Source organism: Lonchura striata, chromosome 8 (genome assembly GCF_050655825.1).
Source record: "Lonchura striata isolate lonStrDom1 chromosome 8, ASM5065582v1, whole genome shotgun sequence".
Classification (NCBI taxonomy): domain Eukaryota; kingdom Metazoa; phylum Chordata; class Aves; order Passeriformes; family Estrildidae; genus Lonchura; species Lonchura striata.
Genome location: NC_140710.1, coordinates 16101455 through 16121681, shown reverse-complemented (window position 1 = coordinate 16121681; position 20227 = coordinate 16101455). Strand labels below are relative to the sequence as shown.

At 39.6% G+C, this 20227-nt stretch overlaps 1 protein-coding gene across 1 annotated transcript in view; it reads right to left on the bottom strand.

The window, feature by feature from the left end:
* LOC146766756 (uncharacterized) overlaps window positions 1-7613 on the bottom strand; it is a 106317-nt gene extending 98704 nt beyond the window's left edge. Inside the window, exons 1-2 of the mRNA XM_085586414.1 lie at window positions 7520-7613; window positions 4367-4403 (exon numbers count right to left, since the gene is read on the bottom strand). The gene's annotated coding sequence lies outside the window, so the exon portion shown is untranslated. The remainder of the gene's footprint in view (window positions 1-4366; window positions 4404-7519) is intronic.
* Window positions 7614-20227: the final 12614 nt, after the last annotated feature.

The following is a 20227-nucleotide window of genomic DNA, read 5'->3' as shown; positions in this document are numbered from 1 at the left end:
ACATTAAGAAACTCTTGCCTATGTGTCCCAATAAACATTCATGTGTAAAAAGCTATATGCCCAGATTACTGAGCATGCACACTGCACACTGAGTACAGTAAAGTAGGTAAATGTGCACCTATTCATGGCATCAAACATTTCTACTCCCAGTCAGCTCACTTCATTACAGTGCTTTCCAGGGTGACCAAGACACGCAGCAACCACCACCCATTTCAGCTGTACTCTACCCTAAACTTTGTTTGAATCACCCTGAGCTCTGCTACAAACCTTGGTGGGGCACAGATGGCAGCCTGTTTCTTTTAGAACAAGATGCTGAAGATCTCACCTAAGCCAAAACCTCTCTGTGAATTTGCCCATTGGAATTAGGAATAGAGAAGAAAGAGCCCTGCAAACTCTCCTGAAAATCTCCAGACATGGCCCATGCGTGGTGGTGTGATATAAAAGGGCAAGAAATCATTCACATGTGAAGACAAGTGGGAAATTATTTTAGCAAGCCCACACACCAAGACACTGTCTTTTCCTTCTTTTCAGGATTCAGTCTCAATCCCATGGCTTTAAAATGTTAAAGCAAAACCTACTAGTATGAGTTTTGTGTTTCTAGTGGAATAGAAATTGCAATACCAGTGGGAAAACAAATTTCAAGAGTCTTGTTTTGGGGTTGTTCAATGTTCTGAGCCCAAATTTTTCAATTTAGCTTTTTTTAATTTTATTTCCTCAGTGAGTAAATACACATTTAGAGCAGCTAGATGCAAATTCTGCAGCCAGGCATACATAGTTACAAAAAACTATTTTTGACCAAAAAGGAAACAAGTGGCCTATTAATTTATAAGCATAAACTTATCAAACACACAGAGATTAAAAAAGTTACAAATACATGAACCTATGCTCTTATTCCATAACTTCTGCCATCAGAAATCCTGCTCAACTGTTCTTTTGGAGGACACATTTAAATGTCTTATTTTTAAAATTGTACTTTATTCTGTGGTTTTGGTGTTGGTAAGCTACAAACTTTGATATCAAACAGGGGTCATGATTACATTTTTTGATCCTTGATGTCATTGTTTGGCATATATTTAAAATGAAAAAATGATTACTATTTTCCCAATGGATCAAATAAACATGTTGAAGTCAAAGGAGAAAAATAACATCCTTTCTGTGGTTGAGCAATGTGATTCCTATTTCCTCCTTCAGCTTTCTGCCTGTGGGAGCATCCGTCAAGGCTGAATCAGCACCTTTCCAGGAAGACCTCATAAACATCTTAGAAGACATTTCATTTTGTCATCTACCTAGGCACATTGGACTAGTATGCAAATAAGACAGCACAAGAACAGGACCACAGCAGCAGTGCTAATGCTCTAAGTGATCTTTCAGTGTAATTAGAATTTGTTTCATCACACTAATTTGACATGGCAAATTAGTGAAGCTAAGATAAGGGGGTTTAGTAGAGCCAGGGTGCTGGTATGTACACAGAAACTTGTCACTAAGTCCATTTGCACATGGGAGTTGTGTAACATTGCAGGGAAGTGACAATTAGTAAAAGCTCTGGAAAATATCAGTTTGTTTTATTTTTAATCTGGGAATTTGATAGGTTATATTTTTTTTTGGCTGCTCTCTTGCTATAGTGGTTTAGGGATCTTAGCCTCTTTGCTGTTGAAAAATCTTTCAAGACTTAGGAAAAGCTAACATGGTACTACAATTATACAAGTTTAGTCAAGTCTGGCCCGGTAGTGCACAGCAACACGCTGTGCTAACACATGGGAATTCAAGGGGAAACTCTGTGATTTCTGATTCACAGAATGAGCTAGCTGCAAGCCATGCCACGGTGACAGCAAAACTGAGGACAGTGGCTGGTTTCTTTTCTGTAGCCTCCTGCTCCAGATCATGAAAGCTCAAGAGGGACCATGAACGTTAAATGAAAACTGCTCCCAACTGCTGCAAAGCAGTCCTGAAACTCAGAGGATTTTAAGTATACATGGAACAGGCAGAAGTCTGGCAGATGTCTGAGGAAAGGCTTAGTTAAGGAAGAGGACTTGTCCAGTTTACAGCATTAATTAATCTTTTAACTTCCTGATTAAAATAAAGATTTTTGATTGTTCTTTGTTTCTTAAATAATTTATCTATAATATCAGTGTAATTAGGATACCTGACCTTTGATGCCTCATACTGTTCTTTTGGACCTGCTGAGATCATGAGCCAGTTGAGACCAGAGGGCTGGAGATGTGGTGGCACACTCTCAGATGAATCACAAACCCACATATCATCCCCAAAAGATGCAGCTTCCTTTTGCATCTCACACTCCAGGAGGAAATGGGGCCAAAGGGGGTCTGCCCTGAAAAGCAGTCTAGAAATCTCAGACAGAATTCACATTCTGCCTCATTGTGTTTTAATTGATTCAGAATAATATCTCTGGATACAATAATATCAGTTGCATATAAGATTTGCATCATATTATGAGATGCTAAGACAGGGCTTATTACTTGGGACTTCTACGAATAATGTAGTAGGGAAAGATGTATATAGATAGGCATATTTAATCTGATTATACTTTCACTGATAGAATAGTGACCTATTCTTTTGATTACATGCTTTGGGTTGCTTCTATAATTTGACACAGTTCTGAGGATAATTTAAGTTACCTTTAAGAAATGCTGAAGAAGCCAGTCTCTTCTACAGTTAAAAGGAAAAGAAAATGGTACTGGAAACCAAAGCAAGTTTTAAGCCAGTGTGGAAATCCTCACCATGGAGCCTAAAAAGAATTCAGAAGGGGAGAAGCAGAATGGCCACGAATGTACATTGCCCTTCAAATGAGGAGACTTACATTGGTATCTGCAAGTTTCACACATCTCAAAGTGGTAACATCCAAAGCACTGAAACAGAATAGGCATCATGCAAGGGCAACCAGGACAACCCCAGAGACCCTGGATATCAACTTTCTCTTTCCTTTTCAGATTAGAAGTGATGTCTTTGGTATGATAAGAATACCAAATCTTTACACACCCTGGGTTTTTTTTTGGGGTACAGTTAAAAGGTTACCTGTAAGTACACTCCAAGAAAAAGGCAAAGGAATTTCCTTACAGAGAAAACCTATTTCTCTCCTTGGAATCACCTTTTGGACCTATTTTTTTTGGCTAAGGAATGGGTGTCATGCTCTACAAATCTGAAAACTGTAGGATGGCTAATCTCCGAAAACCTGCACAGTAGAATTGCAGTTCTGAGGTACAGACACACGGAACAGCATTGTGAAAGAAAGCTGCTTTTCTGTTCATTCACATTCCAAGAAACTTTCTTTGGCTATCTATTATTTTATGAGGATTTTCAAGACCTATTTTTTGTTGTTTTCTTTTTCTTTTTTTTTTTTCTGTGCATGTTTTGTTTTGGTTTTATTTTAATAGTCTCTTCTTGTTATAGGAATCACTTGGTAAGGACACAAAATAGCATTTTGATTCTTCATTCCCAGAGAAGCTTGGCCAAAGAGGTATTCACACACAAAGGCAGAGAGAATCTCTGCTTATTATGATAAAAATAAGCTAACATCACCTGCTTCTCAAGGTAATCAGATATTGCTCATATTTCAAATCTCAAAAAGTTAACACCATTTCAGAGATTTTTAAAAGAAATTCAATTACAATTAGAAGTTGAGATTATGGCAGAAAATATTCATCACAATACAAGGCATAAAAATGTCTTTTTTAAAGACAGGGGAAAGACCATTCTGTAGGGAATATTTCATGGCTAGTGGGAGGGTTAAATAAACAAATGATAATAACACCAATCAAACCTCTTTGCTTAAAGCCTGCAGAGTCAATCTGCCTCTGACTGTGGAGATACCAACCAGCAAAGGCAAACTAATTAGACACAGTCAAACACTTAGGCAATCACACCTTGTGAATGTAAGCGTCTTCCTGTCATTTGGCAAGTCTCTCAGCTGCCTCTGAGCGTGAGACAACAAATCCCCTGCAAACAAGTTCTGCACTCTCCCTGTTAGTGAGATCTAACAGAGCACAATGGCTGGAGGTGAAAGGTGGCAGTCTAGTCAGGTAATGACATCGTCTTGAACAGCCCACATTAAAATAGTGGCACTTGTTTAGACTAGCCTATTTGCACCTACCTGCAGAGGGCCTTTTTAATGTAATTATTAGCCTCTGCAGCCCTGCCTAGGATTTGAAAATACCATTCATTTTCATCTTGCTTCAGCTACCGCTGCTATCTCCTGTTCAATCTCAGTCACCTCATCTCCTCACAAGTAAGTGCAGAAACAGAAGCAGATGAGAGAGCTGAATTAACAAGAAACAAGTTGGCAGGTGAGCTGTGTGACAAAACAGTAAAAAAAAAGTTAAAACATTTGACAATATATTCTAATCATTACCTGACTGTAGCAGAGCTGCAGGCATTGAAACAGCTTCCTGGAAAAAACAGAAAAGACGGCAGGAGAATGGTCTATAACCCAAGGGCAGGAACCAATCCTTATGAGCATTAGAGCAAATATGTAATCACTACCTTTCAAAGTAGTCTTATTTTCTCAGGAGTTAACTATTCAATATTGACAAAAGATGACAAGACATACAGCCTAAGGAGTGCAGTAAGTAACCACCACCCAGCTCTAGCCTGAAATACCCACACACTGCAGAAGCCCATAGGAAGGAATGGTGTAGCCATAGGCCAAAATTTTCATCCAGTTTTCCACTGAGAATCCATGTTGCAATGGAGAGGTGAACTGAGTTGCCTCACTTTCCTATGTCTCCATTCACAAAAGGTCTAGCAGAAGATTTCTCAGGGTACCTCAGAATGTAAAGCCAGCACCTGCCAGATGAGTGAGGCAGAGCACATTAGGGAAGTTCTTCAGCAGCATGTGGCCAGTGGCAAAAAAGCTGGGGGAATGAGGGACTGGTCCAAGAAGGGAAGCTGCAATATCCATTTCCTCTTGCCAGGGAAGCACAGACCTATCAAGCATGGGATCATTGCTCTGAGAAGTTCTACAGAAAGAAAAACTGGATGAAAGTTGCAAGGAGGAGGAAAAAGAAAAATTTCTGCTTCCTTTGTAAAGAGGAATTTCAACCTATTTTAAGGTGACATCAACAAGGAATAAATTATTTAGTTCTTGCCTTGTGTAGCAACAGTCTCCTCACAGAAAGGACATCTTGTTTACAAGATGAGTGCTAATTTCTGATAGAGGAGGTTCTTGAACAGACTGTGTGGAAGATTTGTTCAATGTGATATTTTGCTTTTTGCCACAAGTACTTTGGGTTCTATTCTTTACCTTGCAGATATATCCCAAGCTGTACCAGAGAAGAAAATCTTGTGCTGTCAAGGTGTTCAGGTTAATTTCTCCCGCACTCGGTGGTAGACTGTTGCAGTGTAGGTTACCATCTTAATTGGTGCCACTGCCCAGGTTCCTGTGCTGAAGGACTGCCAGGGAGCCACAGCACGTCCCAGGCATTCCTGATTCCTACTTTGTTTGTTTGTCTGTAGTTTTTTCCTCCATCTGGCTATGACGGATGAGGGTCCTTTAGCTACACTTGTTCTGTAAACTGATATTATGCATCTGACCTAAAATGACAGCTGGAATCAGGGCCACACTTAGAGATAATCATGCCCAACACAAAAATATAAGCGAGTTCTGGAGGGTGCCAGCCCTGGGTCAGTCTCAGCTTATTTGTCAATCTGCCAGTTCACTGCTCCTCAGTGCTGTCTCCCTGAGTAGCAGAAGGCACTGCTTTCAGGGGCAGTAAATGCTGAATGCTGAGAGACAAGCAGTTGGCAGGAGTCCTTTTGACAGGGGTGGGAAAAGCAAGACAGGTAGCCAGATGGAACTGGTGCGGCCCAAGGCAAGCACTGAAGCAAAGGGGTGAATCAGAATCAAAAGGTTACCATACCATGATGGGAATCTCTGATTATAGTGACACTGCACAGGCCAACTATGTGTTCTGCAAGCTCTTATCAGTGCTGTGGTCCTACTGCAGTATCGTGGACAAACCTTGTTGTGCAGTGACATTCTAAGGCATTTTACATTGCAACTACTATCGCTGCTTACATGGGTTTGTCTCTGATCAGCCCATCCTCCCTTTTCCATGTGGTCTCACTTTGATACTTGAGGGGGGGGTTATTAGTATTCACTGATCCTCTGGGCCCTGTATTTATTTGCTCTCAAACATTTATATCACTTCCATCAGAAACTAGGACTTATACAAACTAAATTTATTGATTAGTAAAGCAGCACATTTTGCAGACAGAAGTATAATCTCCCACCAGACTATCTGACAAAAAGTGGGGAAAATGGGGAAGCTGTCCAGCCATCATATTCTTAAGCAAGTTATGATACCCTGCCACATCACAGCTACTGTAACCACAACTTGCCTATTGAAAAAAAAAAAAAAAAAAAAAAAGTTTTAAATGAACTTAAGGAATTCAGTTTGAAATTTTCAAGACTAAGAGGCTGAAAATAATTCATTTGGTCTGGATAAATTATTCAGTGTTATTGCACCACTAATACTTGTTTATTTATACTTATTTATACCACATATACACAAACACATCCACCCCAATGCACTGCTACTTAGCTTAATATTTTAATTGTATAAAATATTAATTGATGAATACAGTATGATTTTGAATATAATACGACCTTATTTTTCAAGCAATGGTGACAGAGTATTGAAGCATCAGTCTGTGTGTGAATCTCTGTAGTGACACACCATATCATGAGAAGCAGCTGCCTCACGGTATTGAAACAGCCTTTGCTCTCACAAGCCTGTCAAAATTAGGATGTGAGTGATCCCTGTACCTGTAACTATATTCCTCATGATACTGCATCTCATTTTTCAGCAGATTTCACACTGCATGTTGAAAGTCCTCGCTTGCAGGTTCAGGATTTAGAGGACGGGTTAAGGGACAGCTGTCCTTTTGGAAAGCCAGGGACACAAGCATTAAAACCACTATTATCTGCAAAATGGAAGAGACACTGTTTTTATCCCTTTGGCCACAGGACTGAAGCAGGGGACCTGGAGAAAATCAAGGAACTAGGATTTTATCACAGCTGTTCATACTCTTCCCACATTTCCCTTCAGCCATCAGACCTGAATAAAGACAGAAGGGATGTTCATGGAGCAACTCACTTCCTCAGAAAACACATATCTCCTGGACCTGGCACCGGCTGTAGGAATGCCCAAACAACTGTTTTTTTTTTTCTCTTTCCTTTTCTTTCAAATAATATTTTAAAGAAAACCACATTCAAAGAGGGAAACATTTCCACAAAAAGGAGCAAGCAAGGAGATGGCTCAAAAGAGACCTGAGGCAAATTAAAGCCCAATTTAACTTTTGCTCAATAACTTCACTTTATTTGGATGAATCATTTATGTGGTGAAAAACTTCAGCTTACTACACTAGAAAACTCAATTAATTGCCAAAGTGCTGAGAGATGAGAAGCATGGAGGCAGAACTCCAGCTACCAAGAAGCAGAAATAAAAGCCTTTTGACATAGAGCATTAGAAACATTGAAGAGGAAATGGGAAGAGTTTCTCACCCGTCCACAGCAGGAAGAATGCGTGCCTGGGGGAGCTGAGGAATGAGAAGGGAATGAACGCGGCGCAGGGCTCGGCAGCGGCCGGCGCCTCGCTCCGCGGCGGCCGGGCCGCGGCGGCCGCGCTGCCCGAGCAAGGCCGTGTCCTCACTGCCCTCCCGGCAGCGCAAAAAGAGGCTTTCCCTCACTGTCCCTTGCGTTATGGAAAGGATATTTTATCGTGGCTTGGAGACACATTTCCCCAGTTGCTCAGGGCCTTTTAGGATAAGGACTGGGTATTTCTTAGGGGCTGCTCTGTCCCTGCTCTCTAGGCAAGGTACCAAGAGTATTCAGAATAAAGGGAAATCACAGCCTTGCCTTTACTTACAAGAGATGAGAAGACAGATACAATCCCCAGCCTTTTTCACATTACCCACTGCTTTTCTTTTGGATCTGTAACTACACAAATTCCTCTCAAACACACAGCACAGTCCCACTTAGCAAAGTATCGGACAACTTCTGAGTTGTGAAGAATCCATCCCATCAAAGTGTGAGAAGCCAGTTGTGGGGCAGAAACTGATTGTAAAATACAACTTTTTTCAAAAGGAGCAGAGGTAATGAGCACTTTTGCTGTCCAGGAAATTTAAACTTAGCAGCAGAAACCAAATTCTCAACTGGGTCCCTTGTTTTCTTATTAAATGTAGAGAAAGGAGTATTAGGTTCAAGTAGTAGCAACAGAAAAAAGGAAATTGAATGATAGCTTGATTCCTGTTGTCTCTCAGGTTTTATCACATTGGAATATGTTTAACCCTTCAAAACCTGGTCACTTTTCATCTCTGGTAAGAAAACTACTTTGTTAGAAAGAGAAAAATGCACTGGTGCATATGGTATGCCATTAGTAAGTCTCACACCCCATAATAGGAACATTTGTACACAAATGTGGTTTTTGGGATCTAGCCAAGAGCAGAGCACCCTGTGAATCATAATGCACAGCTAATGAGTTATTTTTGGCAAATTTTGCACTCAGAGTTAATAGAACCAGTTTGTCCCCAAAAAGCTAAATCACTTATCGCTTCTTTGGAGGTGCTAAGTGGATCTAGAACTTCAGGATTCTGTCAATAAAAATGAAAGTACAAAGCTGCCTGTTAATTTGTGCTCCTCTTTACTTCTGTTTAGAACAAAGCAAAGATGTATGAGATGTTCTGACAGTCCAGGAAATTCATTACAGGAAGCAACAGTGCAATTTAACTGTGCCCCAGGGCTGATGCTGGTTGCCTGAGGTAGGTGACCACAAAGCACATAGACTATTATTTTTGGGAAAAAACTGATTAAACAGTGGGACCCAAAGTGCAGAGCCCTGTAAAGATGGTGAACTGCCCATATCTTAGGCATGGGAGATGTGGCGCTTTGGTTCAACCTGCTACAGACTGCTTTTAAATTCAGATCTGAAATAATATTTCACATCCTTATGAAACAGAAAAGTATTCAATTCAAATTGAAATTGAAGGGAAGGCTGGCAGGTTAATATGAGGTTTTGGTTTGGAAATGTCTCTGGTGGCAGAAAAAAAGTCTAATTATTTTCCATTTAGAGAGTATGTCTCCAACCCAGAAAGTCATTGCTACAGCTGTATTTCCTATGGGAAATTCCCCTTAACTCCTCCCTTTCAGGTGTAAGTTGTCATTAATGCCCTTGCTATGTTGAGCAAAGGAGCTGCATATGGATGTGCAAAAGATATCCACTGAAGTTTCCACTTTAATATCCAATGAAAAATGTATTTGGGTAGGGAACTCTAGTTTTGAGTGTATAGCAATTGTCTGCATTAACCAACCAGCCTAAGTGGAGTGCACTGAATAGGAAATGAGAGTAAAGCAAAAGTTAGAGCTATGCCAAACTACCTGAGTGTAATGTGGATAGCAGTGAACTGTGACTCATGTCATGTTGTGTTATGTAGCATCAAATCACTGCACAGTGTGACACAACGTAAGCAACATGAGTGGCGTGAATGTGACACAGCACAGCCTTTTTTCCTCTCTCCTTCTCTTTTCTTTTTTTTTTTATTTTAAGAGCATTTTACTTTTAATCACATAGCTGCTGTCAATTCAGATAACAGCTGCCTGACCCAAATTTTCAGCTGACTGAAGTGGACAAATACTGAAGTATGGACTTTCTATTACAGAAAGTTAACATTCCAGACTAGCCTGGCATCTAAAAATACTCCTGCCTCATTCTCTTCCCCCCATCTGCTTCTTCCTCCCCTTACACCAGTTATGTTTTCTTACTGATACCAAATCAATAATTTCATTTCTATATTACAAATCTTAAAACAATACTGGCAAAAAAAAGTATACTGGAATTTTACTTACTGATGTTTAATTATTAATGTAGGCTTCTTTAAACATATTTGGCTCTCTGAAACAGCTCTTTAGAGCTGTGTTCCATTTCTTATTGCTTACCTATTCTGTTTGTTCTCTGCCTCCCTGATCCTTTTCGATTTTCTGCAGGTTAGCAAGTGCTGTATTGTCTGCTTTTGAAATGTGTCTTTAGGCATGCTTTTGTTTGACAAGGAATGCCAAGGCTGAGCTGACAAAGTCTGTTTGAAAATCTTTTTCCAGGTATACAAGATCAGTAAGTCTGTTCAATGTATTCTGTGATTAGTATTTTTCTTCAGATATTTATATCAACATTTCAGGTTTAGTGAAAGATGTTTTCTGAGCATACCTGTCAGTGGGAAACCTACTAAAGGTAAGTAACACTATCATTTATATATTCAAATGTATAAATATATTTATGGTAAATAGTTGACATCTCTCTCCATATAACTTAAAAGAAAATATACCTTTAACAAGCACTCAGCCACTCTTCTTTTCACAGGTTGAAACAAATATCAGGGTACGAAAGCTGTCTTTTAGGTATTTTGGCTCTAGCTCTTTACAACCAGGATCATTTTAAACATAATATTTAGATTTCTGTACCCTTTCCCCTGCAGGGGCCAGGGCACTGGGGATAATGTTTGTCCTATACAGCAAACTTTCAGGTGAAAAAAGCATTTATATATTCAGAAACTGCTCACTCATGAATTCCAACTAGGATTTGTTGCTGATCGTTTTGGGTTTTTTTTTTTTCTTAACTGAAGACACACTTGCCTTTTACCTCCCCAGTTGCAACAGAGATCACATCCTTGACAAAACAATTTGGTGGAAGCTGCACCCAAAGCCTGCCTAGAAGAGGCAAATGTAACAGAGGAAGCACAATTAAAATAAGTAAATCCTCTTTAGTGACACATCACCTATTTACCATGGGATACAATGGCCTCAAGAGGCAACATTCCATGCTAATAACTAGAGAATTTTGTGAACCCCTGGAAAATAAGTACGATAGCCCCAAAATCTCACTTTTTATTCCTATCCTCCATAGAGCTGCCATCACATAACTCTATTGCCACTCTGATCAAGGCTAGACCCTGATACACAGTCTTTTCTGAGGATATGGGAGCAAATGACTCCCATACACCAGGTAGTGCTGGGATTTTCCAGGTGGTGCTGGGATTCCAGGCACTTCCCTCTGAGCTGGAAATGAAAGCCTGTGTAGAGGATTTGACACGACGTGTCAGTGAGTTAACAAGAACATGAACTGAAGGCAGACCATGGACCTAGCTGAAGAACAGAAGCTTAAATGTAGAACTGAGTTTTCCTTCTCATCACCACAGCAAATACTTGTTGGAAAGCAGAAGGCAAATAAGGGATTTGTGAATAACTCCTACAGTGAGATTAGCTCCTCTCTTATCTAAAATGCTGAAGAAATTCTTCAACAAGAAGAAATTTTCATTTTCTGGTGATTGAAATTCTAAGTGCTGGAAGAGTCAAATGCTTAACTGTAAAATAAGCTACACTTTGTTTTTTGGTTCTTTTGTTGTATCTTTGTTTTTCATAGAGGACTAAACCAAAGACCTAAATTTTAACATGAAAATCAAATGAAGACTCAAATTTTGTAACCTTAATCTAAAGTTGCTTTCCTGTAATTGCATTTTAAGATTCTCTTCTCCATTAATAAAGTTCACATTTACACACCCTATATCTCCATCAGGCAATAAAATAAGAGACTTCTACATCAACTGGGTGTGTTAAAATTCCACTGTCCTCTATTTTTCCATATACCAGTAAATTTTAAAACAACATCAAGATAATAATAGGCAGCCCAATCCTACCAAGGCATGACCTTGTCAAATCATGATCAAAAGAGATGAGCATGCATGTTCCGTGTTTTTTCCCAAAGGGCATGCTACAGAGCTGAGAAAGACCATCAGAGCCAAGATTGGAAGCTATAAAATATGTGGCCCTTTAAAAATGTATTTTACTTTCACTTAATTTCAACTATATTAATGCTAATAGTAAGAAAAATCGACTGATCTAATAATCCATTGCACATTCATTGCCCAAAGAAAGAAGTAATAGAAAATATTTGGGTTTTATGTAAATAAACCCCATAAATATTCAAACAGTTTTCTGATATAGCAAAAGTACTAAGCTAGTGCATTTGAAACTAGAAAAAGAGAACAATTGATCTTAACTTTGAAACATGTAAAAGTATTTGCCTCATGATCTTTTGCCATTGAAAATGAAACTAGTCAATTCAAATGTAAGAAGTTGGTCTTATTTAAAAGGTGCCTGGCTCTCTAATTACATGAGAAGTACCTTTCTTTAATAATTCATTAGAAATATGGGGGGGGAGGGGGCAAGATAGATAAAGTCTAAAAATACTCACCATGTAAACTACCAAACTGCTCTCTTAAAATTAAAAGCTGAAATTCTTTGACTGTCTCATTTTCTAGCAGAACACAAGAAAGGAATATTTTAGTTGGTTCTCACCCTCCAGGCAAAGTAGTATAAAACCTCTGGCCTGATTCCAACCCCATTATCAAAGGACCACTCACCTAATCTAAAAAAGCAGCTCTTCATCAATTTATCATTAACAAGAGCATTACAATATAATGTAGGAAAACGGCTTTTCACCAGGGATTCAGTTAATGGGAGTCTAGAGCCACATAACAAGCATGGCAGAAGATATTCCACAGTAGGTGAGGATAATATACATATATTCTACACAAAGAATACTGCAAATAACTTCGATGTTACTGATGAGATCTCTCAAATACTTTTTTTTAAAATTTAATTTTAAAACTTGAAATCTTGTTGAATTCTACAGCCATATACGAATGCAAAGTAATTAGCTGCTGACTCCCTATGAAAATATTTTATACAATATATTTGGTATCAGTTAAAGTGCGACTCTGATAGGTTTTTGTGGGATTTCACTAGAGCTGATTCCTGTTCACTGTCTATCCCACCATCTCTAACCTTGGGAGTTCAAAAATCACAAGCCAGAAATCCAAAATTCAGATTAGTTAAGATGTCACAAAAGAAACCCATGCAAGACATCTTTGACTTTTTCTTCTCCTTGTGAGGATCAGGAATTTTCTTCTCAATCTAAATCCAAAGTCCATGGGGTGAATACACTATTTTATAATGTTCAAACATAAGTGGAATTTGGACATACTTCTATGAATTCTGTACCTGAAAGTTTCAGGCAAATGTTGGTACTGTCAGGCAAGCCCCAATACCACAACTGCTGAGTCTCATGCCAGTAGCCAGGCTGCTGTACCACCCATGGTCATTAATGTCACATCTCTGCTCCACTGCATCCCACAGGAGGGAAAATGCAAGCCAGACTAATTCAGGCCAGGTAAATTACATTTTTTTCACCAAAACCTCCAATACAGAGTTTGTTACATATTTTTGAGCTGAGATCAACTTGGAGATGAAAGATGGGATCCATTCTAGCCTAAAACCTGCCATGTAAAGTTAACCTATAAATGATGCTTGAAGGAAGAGGAGCAGCAGAATAAGCTTGTACCAGATCAGCATTTTGCATCATGAGGCTTCAGGTTTCTGGGGACCTTTGGCAGGATCAATGAGACTAACTATATCCTATGGCCTCATTTGAACTCAAAAAAATAAAGATTATGGAGACAGCACACTGGAGTTTCACAACAAAACCAAAAAAATATCTCATACTATCTGTATTTCTAAAATAATTTCATCTTAACAGAGACAGACATTGTTATACTCCTAATATGATGTTTCCTTAGCATACAGGTTTACTAAATTGTCATACTCTTAAGATACTTAAAAATAATATTTTAGATTTACTTGGTGTAAATTAATTATTTCCCAGCAGCTGTACGAAATTATTCTATTATAGACTATACAAAAAGTTCCTGTGAAGGTAAAATAAATTAGCGGGGTGGGGGGGGGGGAGGCCACAAAATTCATTTACCTTCAGTAAATTTTTAGGTCTGATGAAATAGTGAACCTCATGACACTACCACCACTTCAAATCAGATCTAGGAGTGAAGTTATGGATCCTGCAAAAAATACCAAGTGTTGCTACACATAACAGTTCATCTGATCAGCAATTCAGGTCACAGCAAACATTTCACCCCAGTGCTCTGGCTCACTGTGCTGGGCTCCCTGCAGAGTGGAGACGAGTTCGGGGTCACTACCCTGAAATTTGAAGTGCGCTGCAGGACTGGCCCCATCTACCTGAGAAGACCTCCTTCCCCTTCTCTGAGCACAACCTCCCATGACAGCTGCATTTCTCCAAACAGCGAATCTGCCAGCCAAACAGGCAAGATACTCCTGAGAGGAGGAGATGACTTTTGGAGGAGCTGGACATGGACTATGGACCTTCTTCCCTGAGGAGAGAAAAATAAACTCACTTGCAAACTTCAGTGTAAACCTCATCCTTCAAGCTGAACAGCCCTCAATAACATCATCAAACAAAGCAAAAGTCTATAAAATAATCAAATTCTTTCCCTGAAAGGCTGAGAAGGGACAGAGGGAAGTGCTTCATACAAGAAGACATTCACACCCTCATACACACACACTGCTCTTTGTAACAGAAAGTGTTTTGATATTACAGTGCATGAGGGAATGTACACAAGAGCATACTGAGACCAAACAACACAGCTGCAGCGATGTTCCAGGAACAGGATTAGGAGATGCACTACACTGCATCAAGTACATAATGAAGTGCTCACACAGATATTTAATGTTCTTGCCTGTTGGCCTCCATGTGTTGCCAAAGGAGCTGGTGTCCTCATACACAGCTAAAACACAAAAGTGACATTCTTTCTTGAAATATTTTGAGCATCATTGGACCAGGGATATTCCCTTCCAAAGCGGCTGGTGGTCTCTGCTAACAAGATTTTTTTGACAATAGCTTCTTACAGCATGGCAGACAATTTCTTTTTGCCTATCTCCCTTCAAATGAGGAAAAAAAAGACCAGAATGGCTGTGCATACCCAAAACCATGTCCTGCCAGTATTTTCATGATTTCCCCCCTCATTTACTCTGACCCAAGACAAAGTGTCCAAACTGAAAAAAGGGAACAAGGGTCATGCATACCAAAATTAATTATGCCAGTAGAAATTCTCCACTTTGATACTTCCAAAATATTTAATTTTTATTTCCATTTTTGAAAGACGTATATTGTAACCCTATTCATGTGATATTTGAAACTAGACAAGTGATTGTGTCCTGTTTAAAACATATCAAATCAGAATGCTTAGACCTCAGAAAGGATCATCCAAGAATTTACTGGCATTTATTAATTCCAATTAAATGCTTTAATTTCAAGGAACTGACACCCTCCAGGAAAAAATCCACTTTGCCAGAAAATTCTCAGCCAAAGCCAACAGAAAGCATCCTTCTGAAAGTTCTGAGAGGGATGTTTTTTGTTAATGGTGGACACTAATTTCCACATGTGACAAAGTCAGGTCAAACCCATCAAGAAGATACACAAAAGACTTCCCTCTGCACGCCACTGTGGAGCCCCTGACTGCATCCCACTCCAGGCAGGTGTGGGGAAATGCTCAGATTGCAGCACTTTACAGGAAAAGGATGATTTCAGAAAACACAGTGTCTGTACCAGTTAGATAAGGTATCTGGCCAGAAAACCACAGTAGCAAAGGAGAAGAACCAGGCTGAGAAGCTGTAGGAGCAGCAGTAGGAGACGGGGATAAAGGTTACTGAAGGTCAAGTACAGCTGGCGCATCGCTGCTGGCACGAAATTGCTGCTGCATTCCAGGAAATCATTCCCTCTCATCTTCCTGAGCCTGTCACATCCTATTTCACTTACTGGTTCCTTTTCAAGGTGTTCGTCTTATTTGTCTCCTTGGGTTTGCTGTTTATCTCCATTTATTCTCAGCATAATTTGAGGCTCGTTGTTTGAATTCTGTGACTGGTGGGCAGGTGGGGGAGAGTTAACCTGTGTAATGATTTGGAGGATCTATGTGGGAAGGAGAGAGAACAAGATTAGTAGAAGTGATTACAGCAGGAGTTGTGATGGGAATATCATTTCAGCAGAGCAAGCAGTGGGGGACCAGCTGGCCTGTGTCTTGTCATTTTTGCAGAGAAAACTGAAGGAGCTGTGTGAGCCATGTCCGGGAGCTATAAAATTACCTACTGATGAATAAGCTGGAAAGTTGTCTGAAATAAAGTTTAGGAAGCACTAACATACCTCATGCAATTCCAGCTTTATGGTAATGCATGTTAGATAATTAGCACCAATGGGTAAGAGGCATGAATGCTCATACATGGAAAGCAAAGCATTAGCATATATTTAAGAGATTACAGTTAAATTTATCATGAGCTACCTGTCTCTGCCGGAACAGTTCTTACAGCAGGAATCTCAGTCCTCTTTGGAAAAGAAAAAGATATTAGGACTTCACATGTGGCATGCGGGGGGTTCTTCTGAAGAAACCAAAGCTCACTAGTCAGAAGTGAGCTGTGGAACCCCCACCCCGCTCACCAGCCTGGGCCCGCAGGGCGCTCAGGGCTGCGGGGCAGCCACTGGGAAGAGCAGCTGGGGCTGCCCGTGCCAGACACAGATGGTCCCAGCCAGCAGCTGAAACCAGCCCACTGCAGGGCAGGCTGAGCCCCCGGCCACGCACAGGGCACCTCTGGGAAAACAGATCGAGAGGAAGGGCAGAAAACGCCAGGTGGAGAAAAGAGGAGGGAACACCCAGGTCAGAGGAAGAGATGCGAAGCAGACACTCCCTGCAGCCCATGGCAAGCCACACCCTGGAGCAGAACACTCCGGACAGGAATGCAGCCCTAGAGCTCACTCTGGAACAGAAGAATGGGGCAAGGAGGGAAGAAAAGCAGAGAAGAACTGTGATGGATTGATTGCAAGCCCCAGCCCCACTGCACCTTTCAGGCGGGGTATAGAGAAATCTGGAGTGAAGTTGAAGCTGAGAAAGGGGGGATGAAAGGTGTTTTAATGTTTGTTTCTCTGTTTCTCACTACTAAAGGTAATAATTAAATGTTTATTTTAACTAGCGATAAATTAAATTACTTTTTCCCCAAGCTGAGTCAAATATTTGAGAGACACTGTCTCCTACCTTCTGAGTGTGGGAATCTATGTTCACATCTTCACTTCAGGACAAGTGCAGATGGATCTTTTGTAGAGGCAAGATTTGAAGTCAGGTCATCTGCTGTGCCTTGCATCTGCAACAGGAGCTAAAGTTCCTTTGAACTACACTCAGCCACATCTTGCATTCATAACATAGCTTCTGCCTCCTCTCAGCACCCTGCCTCAGGTGAAGAAGTATCTTCCCTGGCCCTAGTCATAGCTATAATATATTTTAATTTTAGCATTGCAATATGTCAATGTGTGCACTGTGCAGGTTTTTAATCCTGCTGCTAACAGTTTTCCAGACAACTGAATAAAAGATATTCTGTGCTCTGAATCTCCTGGGTAATGACTTAATTACACTAAACTTGTTTCCTGAATGTCTCATCCATTGTTTTGCTTGCAAAACAATTCACATTAAGAATGCTCTGTTTTTACAACCTTGCCCAAGTGCAATTCTTTTAATTTCCTCATCTGTTTCTTCTGGGAAGTTTAAGAAAATATCTTTAAGTTCCTGTTGAATTAAGGAGAAAATAATCCTCTACTCGTTCAAAGAAGAAAACCCCAGAACTTCAAACCACACTTTTTCATCTATGCAGTCCTAGAAATAATGCTGAGGGTTTATCATTTCATGTATATTGCAAAACCTAAGTAAAAACCACTTGCATCTTCTGAGAACAAAAATGAGAAGGAATAAGATGAATAAGAAATGCTACCAGGAAAAGACAGAAAACTAAGTGTAAATGGAGGTAAGCTACAGCTAAAGTGGCTGTAAGGTTACTCACGGATGGAATACTTGCACATACTCTGATACATAAAATCTGCAATTAAATTTTAAAGGAAATTCCTAAGCCAAGGATTTGGTGCATCTAAGAAGAAGAAAGATGTTGAGATTTAAGGACTCTACTGTTGTCTTGGAATTCCTTTTTTGTTGTCTTGGAATTCCCTGCTTTTCGTCTGTCTCTGATAAATACAGAGATGTTTCATATACTGATTAATGCTGGTCATGTTGTTACAAGACTATTTGCAGATGATATTTTAAAAAGAACACATAAAGAAAAGTGTTTTTGAGGGACAAGTCTGATTTATGTTCACATACCCACACTCAGACTAAGTAGTTATTCAGAATGCAGAAGTGGAATCCTAAATTTAAAGTAAAATGTCAGTATTTCCTTGTGACATGGCTGGGATACACCACCAGGTGTTCGGAAATGGAAAACATCATGTATCTGACACTGAGAAACACATCTGTACCTGCTTAAAACCTACATACTGGTCACAACAAAGTCTGACAGAAATAAAATAATCAGAGTCAGCAGCAAAAATGATAAATCCAGACAGAATGGCATCCCAAGAATATTCTCCTTCCAAGGCAGTTGGGAAGCACAAGAATAAAGCTGAGAGTTGTGTTTCCAATAGATATAATACAGAGCCAAGCACCCCAGAGAGAAAGCTGGGCAGAGAGATCCATTCCAGAGTAGACTCCAGCAGAGTCTCCAATAAACTGGAGATTTAAAAACTAACATGAGACATGGAGGAGGCCTCGGTGTTGATCTGGCAAAGTAGTTCTGTCCTCTTCATTTTTTGAGGTTTTGGGATATCTTAAGACAGACTAGGAAATGCATTTGCCATCCAGCTCTTTACACTATCAGGATGAATCTGTGAGAGATGTAGAAACACCTGAGGTGCCTTGGAGGGAAGGAAAAGGCTGCAGGGAGTATGGTAGGAGACAAAGAATGGAATACTTACATTCATTTTACAGCTTTCACTCCTCCTCTGGCCGGAAGCACAAGCAAAAGACAAAAAGAACAACAAAGAGTAATGATGTATTTTCTGTGTTATTTAAAATACTATGAATGCAGAAATTGAAATGTTCTTTTCTTTCATTGATTCATCCAGTTGCACCTGTTTAGATTGAGAAAAACATGAGGATTCATTCTTATTTGTATGATTTTAAGTGCGAGTTGAGAAAATGCAGCTTTCCTGAAAGGACACCTGCCCCTTGTTTTCCTGATCACTGTGCATTACCTTTTCTGTTACATGCAAAACTACTGAAGATGTTGCTGAAACAACATTTGCTTCTTTCCAAGCAGAGAAGTTTGCTTGAGGTCTGTGTATATATTAACTTCCTGAAGACTAAAGTTCTGTATATAACTTCACTGTTTATATGCAACATTTATCCCATTTTTGTTTGCTCATGTAATTTTTATCACAATAGAAAAGTATTACAGATCTATAGAATGTATTTTTCAAACACCTTTAGTACCTTCATGACCTGGGTTTTCATACTTAGAAAGAAGAACACTTCAGGAGCTATAATACAATTAGAAGTAACTGTAACTGCAGGAGGTCCTGGGAACAGAGATTAGGCAAGGCTTGAGTATGAGATACAACACCAGAGCAGAAATGGGATTTCAGTGCCAGGAAAATCTAAGCGAATACAACTTTGCAAAAGAACAGAACTTTGGTTGCTTCAGAATAAATATTCTTTACATTAAGCTGCTGGAGAACAATGACTATGGAAAAGCTAAGCCCAGTTTACTTCAGATTTAAACAGACTTCCACAGAATCATTCCTGACATCTGTTTGGTGATGTTTCAGGTTTGGCTGTGAAAGTTTTGCAGAATCTTAAAAAAACCAAACCAAACAAACCACAACACCCTCCCTCCAATCTACATTTTATAATAGAACACAGCCTTTACAGATTCAATAAATTATTCATGGAGAAGGCAATATTACTATTAGACCCTGGGGTCTTGGGCTCCCTGCATGTAAAAGATCTAACTCTACACAATCAATCCAGTAGGATAACTGTTATACTCTACTTAACCCAGATTGCCTAACAGGGTTTGAAAATGGATTAGTGGATGATGAGCTCGTTTTAAAAGCAATATTATTTCCCTGAAAAGCAGAGGATAATTCCTAGTAGCTATTTTAAGAAATAAAATTATCCAAGGTTTGAAAGAAACTTTTCACATATTCTCTTAACTAGCTAGACACTGACACATGCAATGACCAGAGACATGGCAGAAGCTAGGCATCAAAACAGGCATCAATAAAAAAATGAACACTAAGCAAAGGTTGTCTTACACTCTTAGAGTAGAAAGAATCAGGATTGACAAGAAGGTATCAAAACTGGCTTATTATTAAAAATTCTCTGAAGATCCTCTGTGAAGGGGCAAGCAAGATTTCTGGAGTGGCTACAATTCTTCATCATTACAGCAGCTCCCATGATTAATACTGATATACTGACAATATGC